The sequence below is a fragment of the Meles meles genome, chromosome 5, assembly GCF_922984935.1.
Source record: "Meles meles chromosome 5, mMelMel3.1 paternal haplotype, whole genome shotgun sequence".
Taxonomy (NCBI): Eukaryota; Metazoa; Chordata; class Mammalia; order Carnivora; family Mustelidae; genus Meles; species Meles meles.
The window spans coordinates 123,275,566-123,285,418 of NC_060070.1; the positions used below are offsets into that span (position 1 = coordinate 123,275,566).

General features: G+C 41.6%; 1 pseudogene; it reads left to right on the forward strand.

Moving 5' to 3' along the window:
- The first annotated feature begins 335 nt into the window (after positions 1 to 335).
- LOC123942215 lies at positions 336 to 5,808 on the forward strand (annotated as a pseudogene).
- The last annotated feature ends 4,045 nt before the right edge of the window (positions 5,809 to 9,853 follow it).

The window sequence follows — 9,853 nt, forward strand, 5'->3', positions numbered from 1 at the left end:
TGTTCTCTGAATCCAAGAATTTGGGTTTTTTTTTGTCCAGGTTCCTCATATAAGTGAAACCACACATAATTTGTCTTTCTCTGACTTATTTCATTGAGCATAATTCCCTTAAAAAGTCCATCCGTGTTGCTGTACATGCAGATTTCCATCTTTTTTATGGCTGAAAACCATTTCACTGTGTGTGTGTGTGTGTGTGTGTGTGTGCATGCATGCACACACATGCACCACATTTTCCTTTTTTAGCTGGAGCTCCCCTTGTAAATTTATTTTTCAAAGTACTGGTGAGCGCCAGAGTTTTGAACAAAGCTGCTGAAGGTGGAGTACACGCACACACCATGGTTGCCTGGATGCAGCTCGCCAGGGCTGTACCCTCCCTTGAAGACCTGGACTCCTTCAAGTACAGCGACCTTCAGAACATCAGAACTTAGCCAAGAATCTGGGCATCTGGGCTAACCTGAGGGAAGACAAGTTGTTAAAAGCCTTCAAAGCCCACCTTAAACATGAGGCCAAAAAAAAAAAAAAATGAGAATCAGAATGTGGCAGATGCCAAGATGGCGGGGAAGTAGGAGGAGGTGCCGTTTCAACCTGTACCCTAAAGTGAGCTGATTACCTACCAAAGAACTCCGATCACCCATGAAATCAGCCTGAGATCAGAATTATACATGTCTGGATCTCTACAGGAGCAGAAGACGCCAGTGGCAGGTAAAGCAGAGTGGGAATGTCAGACTGATATCGGAAGATAAACAAAAGGAGGAGGGAGCCACCAGAGGTGACCAACTGGAAAGTAATACCCCAGTACGAGAGTGCCCTGTGTCTGGGGACCAGCATTAGCTTGGAGTCTGGTTGAAAGCACTCAAAAAAAAAAAAAAAAAAGAGCAAAAGATCGCGGGGGGATATTGTGGGAATCGGGGCAGTTAGGGACAGGGGCTTAAGTCGCCAGACCCAGGACGGCCTCCCCTGGTGCTGAGCCAGAGAGAGTGCAGTGGATAAAGCAGGTCTTGGTCCCTGAGCCACCAGCGCGCCTGAGAACGCATGGGGTCCAGCTCCTGAGAGTGGCTGGGAGCCTGGCCAGACAGCATTCCTGAAACGCACGCGTCCCCTGGGAGAGGTGCACACAGGTACTAGCCTGGAACTCTGGCATCCTGAAAAACAGGCATTCCCAGCCTGGGCCAGCGGGAAAATCTCAGTGTGCGATTGCTGCCTGGAACCTCTCTGGCAGTCTGGAGCTGCCCAGACAGCCACCGCTGCCGTGGTATTGGGTACAAGTAGGTGATCCTGCATCCCCAGGGACCGTGACTCAGAACCTACTCTGCCAGCAGCTCTGCAGAGCATTCTGAGGCTTCTCTCTGAGAGGGAGGTCTGGATGCTGTTTGCTCTCCTCTAAACCTCCAAAAACCATCAAAAGCTGTCAAGACAAGAGAAAACAGATGAAAGAACATAAAAACCTCCAGAGAACAAAAGCCTGAAAAAAAACAGTTTCCTCAGAGCCCACCCCCTTGAGGGGGGCAGGAGGACCTAACTCAGGGAACATCATTGTCTGAAAACCCACGTGTCAGGCCCCTCCCCCAGAAAACCAACCAGGAAGGAAGAGAAAAAAAAAAAAAAAAAAAGAAGATGACAAGAGAAAAACCACCACTACTTCATAAATACAACTTTTATTTTTAAATCTTTACCAATATTCTGGTTCTTTTTTTTATATATATAGATAATTTTTTAACCTATTTACCATCACAGTGAGATGTCCAGTACATCAAATTCCTTAATAACCTTCTAACCTGAACTTTTTGTTACATACACCCGTGTTTTTCTTTTGCTTTTCTATTTTTTTTTAATTTTTTTAAATCTTAATTTAGTTTAGTCTAGTTTATACTTTTTTAATTTTTATTTTCTAATATACATATAGAATTAAATTTCAAGGTAATCCCCTTTCCCCAATCAATGCTACCCCTATAGGTAAACCAATTTTTAATCCCCCTGTATCTTAGGAAAGTTGAGTCCCTTAACAAAAACATCAAGATACATCCAGGAAGAATCAAAATAACCTTCCTCACCCACACTGAGGTTCTTCCTTTTTTTTTTTTTTTTTTTTTTGCTTTTGTATCTATATATATAATTTTTTTTCTCTTGTCATATACTTTTATCAGTCCTTTTGTTTGTCTGTTTTTGTTTGTATACTTCATAAATCTTATCTTGGGGCCCATTTGGGCTGAGCCTTCTCTTTTATATTCCCTTATTTTCCTGTCTCTCTCTTTTTTTTTCTTTTTTCTTTTCTTTTTTTTTTTTTTTTGTCTCTTTCTTCTCTATTTCTTTTCCTTTTATTTTTTCTCTCACTTGGGTGGGGAATCCTGATTGCACAGAAGCATTCCAGGGTGCACCTTGACTGCACCACAAGCGATACATTCAGCTGCATCTGTTCAGTCATCTCTTACCAAAATGACTAGGAAGAATGCCCAACAGAAGAAAAATACAGAGGATGGACCTTCTGCAACAGAGCTAATGGCTATCAACATAGACAATATATCAGAAAAGTAATTCAGACTAACAATTATCCAGGCAATAGCTAGGTTGGAGAAAGCCATGGATGACCAAACAGAATTGATTAGGGCAGAACTGAAAGCCACCAGGGATGATGTTCACAATGTTAGGGCAGAACTGAAAGCCACCAGGGATGATGTTCAAAATGCTCTCAATGAGTTCCAATCTAATCTAAATTCTCTAAAAGCTAGGGTAACTGAGACAGAAGATAGAATTAGTGATCTGCAGGACAAACAGATAGAGAGAAAAGATCAGGAGGAAGCCTGGAACAAACAGCTCAGAAGCCACGAAAACAGAATCAGGGAAATAAATGATGCCATGAAATGTTCCAACATCAGAATTATTGGAATCCCTGAAGGGGAGGAAAAAGAAAGAAGTTTAGAAGATATAGTGGAAGAAGTTGTCTATGAAAATTTTCCCAATCTCACGAATGGAAACAACGTTCGTGTACTAGAGGCAGAACGGCTTCCCCCCAAGATCTTAGATTCTCCAAAGTCCTCATGACACCTAATAGTTAAATGAAGAATTATGCTTCTAGATTTCAAGCTTTTCTGCGAAGCTGTGATCACCAAGACAGCATGGTACTTGCATAAAAACAGACACATAGACCAGTGGAACAGAGTGGAGAACCCGGATATGGACCCTCAACTCTGTGGTCAAATAATCTTCGACAAAACAGGAAAAAATATACAATGGAAAAAAGACAGTCTCTTCAATAAATGGTGCTGGGAAAACTGGACAGCAATATGTAGAAGAATGAAACTCGACTATTCTTACACCATACACAAAGATAAACTCAAAACGGATAAAAGACCTCAACGTGAGACAGGAATCCATCAGAATCCTAGAGGAGAACATAGGCAGTAACCTCTTCGATATCAGCCACAGCAACTTCTTGCACGATATGTCTCTAAAGGCCAAGGAAACAAAAGTGAAAATGAACTTTTGGGACTTTATCAAGATCAAAAGCTTCTGCACAGCAAAGGAAACAGTCAACAAAACACAAAGGCAACCCACCGAATGGGAGAAGATATTTGCAAATGACAGTACAGACAAAAGGTTGATATCCAGGATCTATAAAGAACTACTCAAACTCAACACACACAAAACAGATAATCATATCAAAAAATGGGCAGAAGATATGAACAGACACTTCTCCAATGACGACATACAAATGGCTATCAGACACATGAAAAAATGCTCATCATCACTAGCTATCAGGGAGATTCAAATTAAAACCTCATTGAGATATCACCTTACACCAGTGAGAATGGCCAAAATTAGCAAGACAGGAAACAATGTGTGTTAGAGAGGTTGTGGAGAAAGGGGAACCCTCTTACACTGTTGGTGGGAATGCAAGTTGGTGCAGCCACTTTGGAGAACAGTGCAGAGATTCCTCAAGAAATTAAAAATAGAGCTTCCCTATGACCCTGCAATTGCACTGCTGGGTATTTACCCCAAAGATACAGATTTAGTGAAAAGAAGAGCCATCTGTACCCCAATGTTTATTGCAGCAATGGTCATGGTCGCCAAACTGTGGAAAGAACCAAGATGCCCTTCAACGGATGAATGGATAAGGAAGATGTGGTTCATCCATATACACGATGGAGTATTATGCCTCCATCAGAAAGGATGAATACCCAATTTTTGTAGCAACATGGACGGGACTGGAAGAAATTATGCTGAGCAAAATAAGTCAAGCAGAGAGAGTCAAGTATCATATGGTTTCACTTATTTGTGGAGCATAACAAAGAACATGGTGGACATCGGGAGATGGAGAGGAGAAGGGAGTTGTGGGAAATTGGAAGGGGAGATGAACCATGAGAGACTGTAGACTCTGAAAAACAACTTGAGGGTTTTGAAGGGGTGGGGGGTAGGAGGTTGAGGAACCAGGTGGAGGGTAATAGAGAGGGCATGTATTGCATGGAGCACTGGGTGTGGTGCAAAAACAATGAGTACTGTTATGCTGAAAATAAATAGATAAATTTTTAAAAAAAGAGTGTAACAACTGCATTGCCTTTTGTCAGTGAGAGTATGAACACCAAATAAATAGTCTTGCTCCCAGGAAAAAAAAAAAAAAAAAGAATGTGGCAGATGGATGTCTTTCTTTCCATGATGGAAGTCAGACCTCTGCATTGTCCTGTGATGAGGCTAAACTGCAGAGCTATGGCCAGGAACAAGCTGAGAGGGTGCCGTCTGGTCATGGCACCAAAACCAGGAGAAGGTGCAAGATAGTCCTCAGGAACCCTGACATCCAGGATCATTCAGAGATAAAAGTAAGTGATCACACTGAATTCCAGAATCAAAAAAAGCAGGAACACCAGGATCTCAGAACAGTTGCGCAAGTGCCTTCACCACCAGATGGGAGTCAAGGACAGGAGAATGCCATTTCCTCAGGACAAAGAAGAAGTGGTAATGAAGATTCGAAGGTACCTTTAGAAGCAAAGAAGTCTCTCTACACAGATGGGTTTTCCAAACCTGGAAAAAGCGAAAGGACTAGGAGCACAACTCCAAACTTTATGAAGCTTCATGAGGCTCGTTTTAAGGAAATGGAGTCCATCGATCAATATATTGAGAGAAAAAAGAAAAAAAAATTGAACACAATGCATTTCATGAACTGAAGAAGCAGCTGGTCACCAAGGGCACAGTGGTGACTCTAGTTCCTCTCTGGGTAAGACTCCCCTTGGTTTGTATTCCCACCAGTCAGCGCTGCTCACAGGGCCCGCCACTGGGCGCTGCAGGCAGGAGCACCTTGTGTGGGAAGGGCTCTGCCAAGCGTTCTGTGCTCTGGGGAACTAAAATGAACATCAGGTTTTCAGCCGCTACCAAAGATAATGAGCATAAGCGTTCACTGACCAAGACTCCAGCCAGAAAGTCTCCACATGTGACCATATCTGGGGGTACCCCAAAAGGCCAGGCTGTGCTCGGGATATACAAGATAAAGACCACAACCAGGAATACTGCTTCTGTCCTTACACCATTCAAGCTGACAACTCAGGCAGCACAGACTCCAGTCTCCAGCAAGAAGCCAGTGTTTGATCTCAAAGCAAGTCTGTCTCGTCCCCACAAAGGCAAACTGAAACCATGAGGTCAATCTAAAGAAAATAATTCTCTGAAGGAACATGTAAACAGAGTTAGCTTCCACAAAAAAACTTGCAAACAACCTCCTCTCCAAACTAGGGAGGAACAACGGAAACAACATGAGCAAAGACGAAGGAGAAGAAAGCAAAAGTTTTAGGAGCTCGGAGAGGTCTCATTACGGCTGAAGATTAATTTTTTAGCATCCTGTAAAAAAAATTTTATTCTGAACCCTTTCTTTAGTGTAAATATTTTTTTCTACTGTCTTCCCCACTTTAGTCAAAAGACTTTTCTGCTTTGTTCACTATCTACGTAGTGTTGGTGGTTCTCTTCACATGCTACATCCCTGAAAAGATGTTACTAACCTTAAAGCTCACAGATTCTTTCAAATGTTTGTTTGTTTGTTTTTAAAGATTTTATTTATTTGTCAGAGAGAGAGAGAGAGAGAACGCACACCAACACAGGCAGACAGAGTAGCAGGCAGAGGGAGAAGCAGGCTCCCTGCTGAGCAAGGAGCCCAATGCGGGACTCGATCCCAGGATGCTGAGATCATGACCCGAGCTGAAGGCAGCAATTTAACCAACTGAGCCACCCAGGCAACCCCTTTCAAATGGTTTTTACCTATCTCTGTACAATTCAGTTTTCCAGTGACTCATCCTATAGATTCTTGACCTAGATTTTTAATGTCAAGTTCCCTCTGCTGACAGAACTGGAATCCTCTTCTAGACAGAAGCATTTACCTGATGGGAGGTAGTTCTCCCACAAGCTTTAGTAGAACTTGGACCACTAACAAGCGGAGAAATCCACCTCTTCCTCCTCTAGAAAATCAAGTAGTCTTTTTTTTTTTTTTTTATAATTTTTTTCCCCTTTTTATTAATTTTTTCAGCGTAACAGTATTCATTCTTTTTGCACAACACCCAGTGCTCCATGCAAAACGTGCCCTCCCCATCACCCACCACCTGTTCCCCCAACCTCCCACCCCTGACCCTTCAAAACCCTCAGGTTGTTTTTCAGAGTCCATAGTCTCTTATGGTTCGCCTCCCCTCCCCAATGTCCATAGCCCGCTCCCCCTCTCCCAATCCCACCTCCCCCCAGCAACCCCCAGTTTGTTTTGTGAGATTAAGAGTCATTTATGGTTTGTCTCCCTCCCAATCCCATCTTGTTTCATTTATTCTTCTCCTATCCCCCTACCCCCCCATGTTGCTTCTCCATGTCCTCATATCAGGGAGATCATATGATAGTTGTCTTTCTCCGATTGACTTATTTCACTAAGCATGATACGCTCTAGTTCCATCCACGTCGTCGCAAATGGCAAGATTTCATTTCTTTTGATGGCTGCATAGTATTCCATTGTGTATATATACCACATCTTCTTGATCCATTCATCTGTTGATGGACATCTAGGTTCTTTCCATAGTCTGGCTATTGTAGACATTGCTGCTATAAACATTCGGGTACACGTGCCCCTTCGGATCACTATGTTTGTATCTTTAGGGTAAATACCCAGTAGTGCAATTGCTGGGTCATAGGGTAGTTCTATTTTCAACATTTTGAGGAACCTCCATGCTGTTTTCCAGAGTGGTTGGACCAGCTTGCATTCCCACCAACAGTGGAGGAGGGTTCCCCTTTCTCCACATCCTCTCCAGCATCTGTCATTTCCTGACTTGTTAATTTTAGCCATTCTGACTGGTGTGAGGTGATATCTCATTGTGGTTTTGATTTGTATTTCCCTGATGCCGAGTGACGTGGAGCACTTTTTCATGTGTCTGTTGGCCATCTGGATGTCTTCTTTGCAGAAATGTCTGTTCATGTCCTCTGCCCATTTCTTGATTGGATTGTTTGTTCTTTGGGTGTTGAGTTTGCTAAGTTCCTTATAGATTTTGGATACTAGCCCTTTATCTGATATGTCGTTTGCAAATATCTTCTCCCATTCTGTCAGCTGTCTTTTGGTTTTGTTAACTGTTTCCTTTGCTGTGCAAAAGCTTTTGATCTTGATGAAATCCCAATAGTTCATTTTCGCCCTTGCTTCCCTTGCCTTTGCCGTTGTTCCTAGGAAGATGTTGCTGCGGCTGAGGTCGAAGAGGTTGCTGCCTGCGTTCTCCTCAAGGATTTTGACGGATTCCTTTCTCACATTGAGGTCCTTCATCCATTTGGAGTCTATTTTCGTGTGTGGTGTAAGGAAGTGGTCCAATTTCATTTTTCTGCATGTGGCTGTCCAATTTTCCCAGCACCATTTATTGAAGAGGCTGTCTTTTTTCCATTGGACATTCTTTCCTGCTTTGTCGAAGATTAGTTGACCATAGAGTTGAGGGTCGATTTCTGGGCTCTCTATTCTGTTCCACTGGTCTATGTGTCTGTTTTTGTGCCAGTACCATGCTGTCTTGATGATGACAGCTTTGTAATAGAGCTTGAAGTCCGGAATTGTGATGCCACCAACTTTGGCTTTGTTCTTCAATATTCCTTTGGCTATTCGAGGTCTTTTCTGGTTCCATATAAATTTGAGGATTATTTGTTCCATTTCTTTGAAAAAAATGGATGGTATTTTGATAGGGATTGCATTAAATGCATAGATTGCTTTAGGTAGCATAGACATTTTCACAATATTTATTCTTCCAATCCAGGAGCATGGAACATTTTTCCATTTTTTTGTGTCTTCCTCAATTTCTTTCATGAGTACTTTATAATTTTCTGTGTATAGATTCTTAGTCTCTTTGGTTAGGTTTATTCCTAGGTATCTTATAGTTTTGGGTACAATTGTGAATGGGATTGACTCCTTAATTTCTCTTTCTTCAGTCTTGTTGTTGGTGTACAGAAATGCAACTGATTTCTGTGCATTGATTTTATATCCTGACACTTTACTGAATTCCTGTACAAGTTCTAGCAGTTTTGGAGTGGAGTCTTTTGGGTTTTCCACATATAGTATCATATCATCTGCGAAGAGTGATAGTTTGACTTCTTCTTTACCAATTTGGATGCCTTTAATTTCTTTTTGTTGTCTGATTGCTGAGGCTAGGACTTCTAATACTATGTTGAATAGCAGTGGTGATAATGGACATCCCTGCCGTGTTCCTGACCTTAATGGAAAAGCTTTCAGTTTTTCTCCATTGAGAATGATATTTGCAGTGGGTTTTTCATAGATGGCTTTGATAATATTGAGGTATGTGCCGTCTATCCCTACACTTTGAAGAGTTTTGATCAGGAAGGGATGCTGTACTTTGTCAAATGCTTTTTCAGCATCTATTGAGAGTATCATATGGTTCTTGTTCTTTCTTTTATTAATGTGTTCTATCACATTGATTGATTTGCGGATGTTGAACCAACCCTGCAGCCCTGGAATAAATCCCACTTGATCGTGGTGAATAATCCTTTTAATGTACTGTTGAATCCTATTGGCTAGTATTTTGGCGAGAATTTTTGCGTCTGTGTTCATCAAGGATATTGGTCTGTAGTTCTCTTTTTTGGTGGGATCCTTGTCTGGTTTTGGGATCAAGGTGATGCTGGCCTCATAGAATGAGTTTGGAAGTTTTCCTTCCATTTCTATTTTTTGGAACAGTTTCAGGAGAATAGGAATGAGTTCTTCTTTAAATGTTTGGTAGAATTCCCCTGGGAAGCCGTCTGGCCCTGGGCTTTTGTTTGTTTGGAGATTTTTGATGACTGTTTCAATCTCCTTACTGGTTATGGGCCTGTTCAGGTTTTCTATTTCTTCCTGGTTCAGTTGTGGTAGTTTATATGTCTCTAGGAATGCATCCATTTCTTCCAGATTGGCCAATTTGTTGGCGTAGAGTTGCTCATAGTATGTTCTTATAATTGTCTGTATTTCTTTGGTGTTAGTTGTGATCTCTCCTCTTTCATTCATGATTTTATTGATTTGGGTCCTTTCTCTTTTCTTTTTGATGAGTCTGGCCAGGGGTTTATCAATCCTATTGATTCTTTCAAAGAACCAGCTCCTAGTTTCATTGATTTTTTCTATTGTTTTTTTGGTTTCTATTTCATTGATTTCTGCTCTGATCTTTATGATTTCTCTTCTCCTGCTGGGTTTAGGGTTTCTTTCTTGTTCTTTCTCCAGCTCCTTTACGCGTAGGGTTAGGTTGTGTACTTGAGACCTTTCTTGTTTCTTGAGAAAGGCTTGTACCGCTATATATTTTCCTCTCAGGACTGCCTTTGCTGTGTCCCACAGATTTTGAACTGTTGTGTTTTCATTATCATTTGTTTCCATGAATTTTTTCAATTCTTCTTTAAT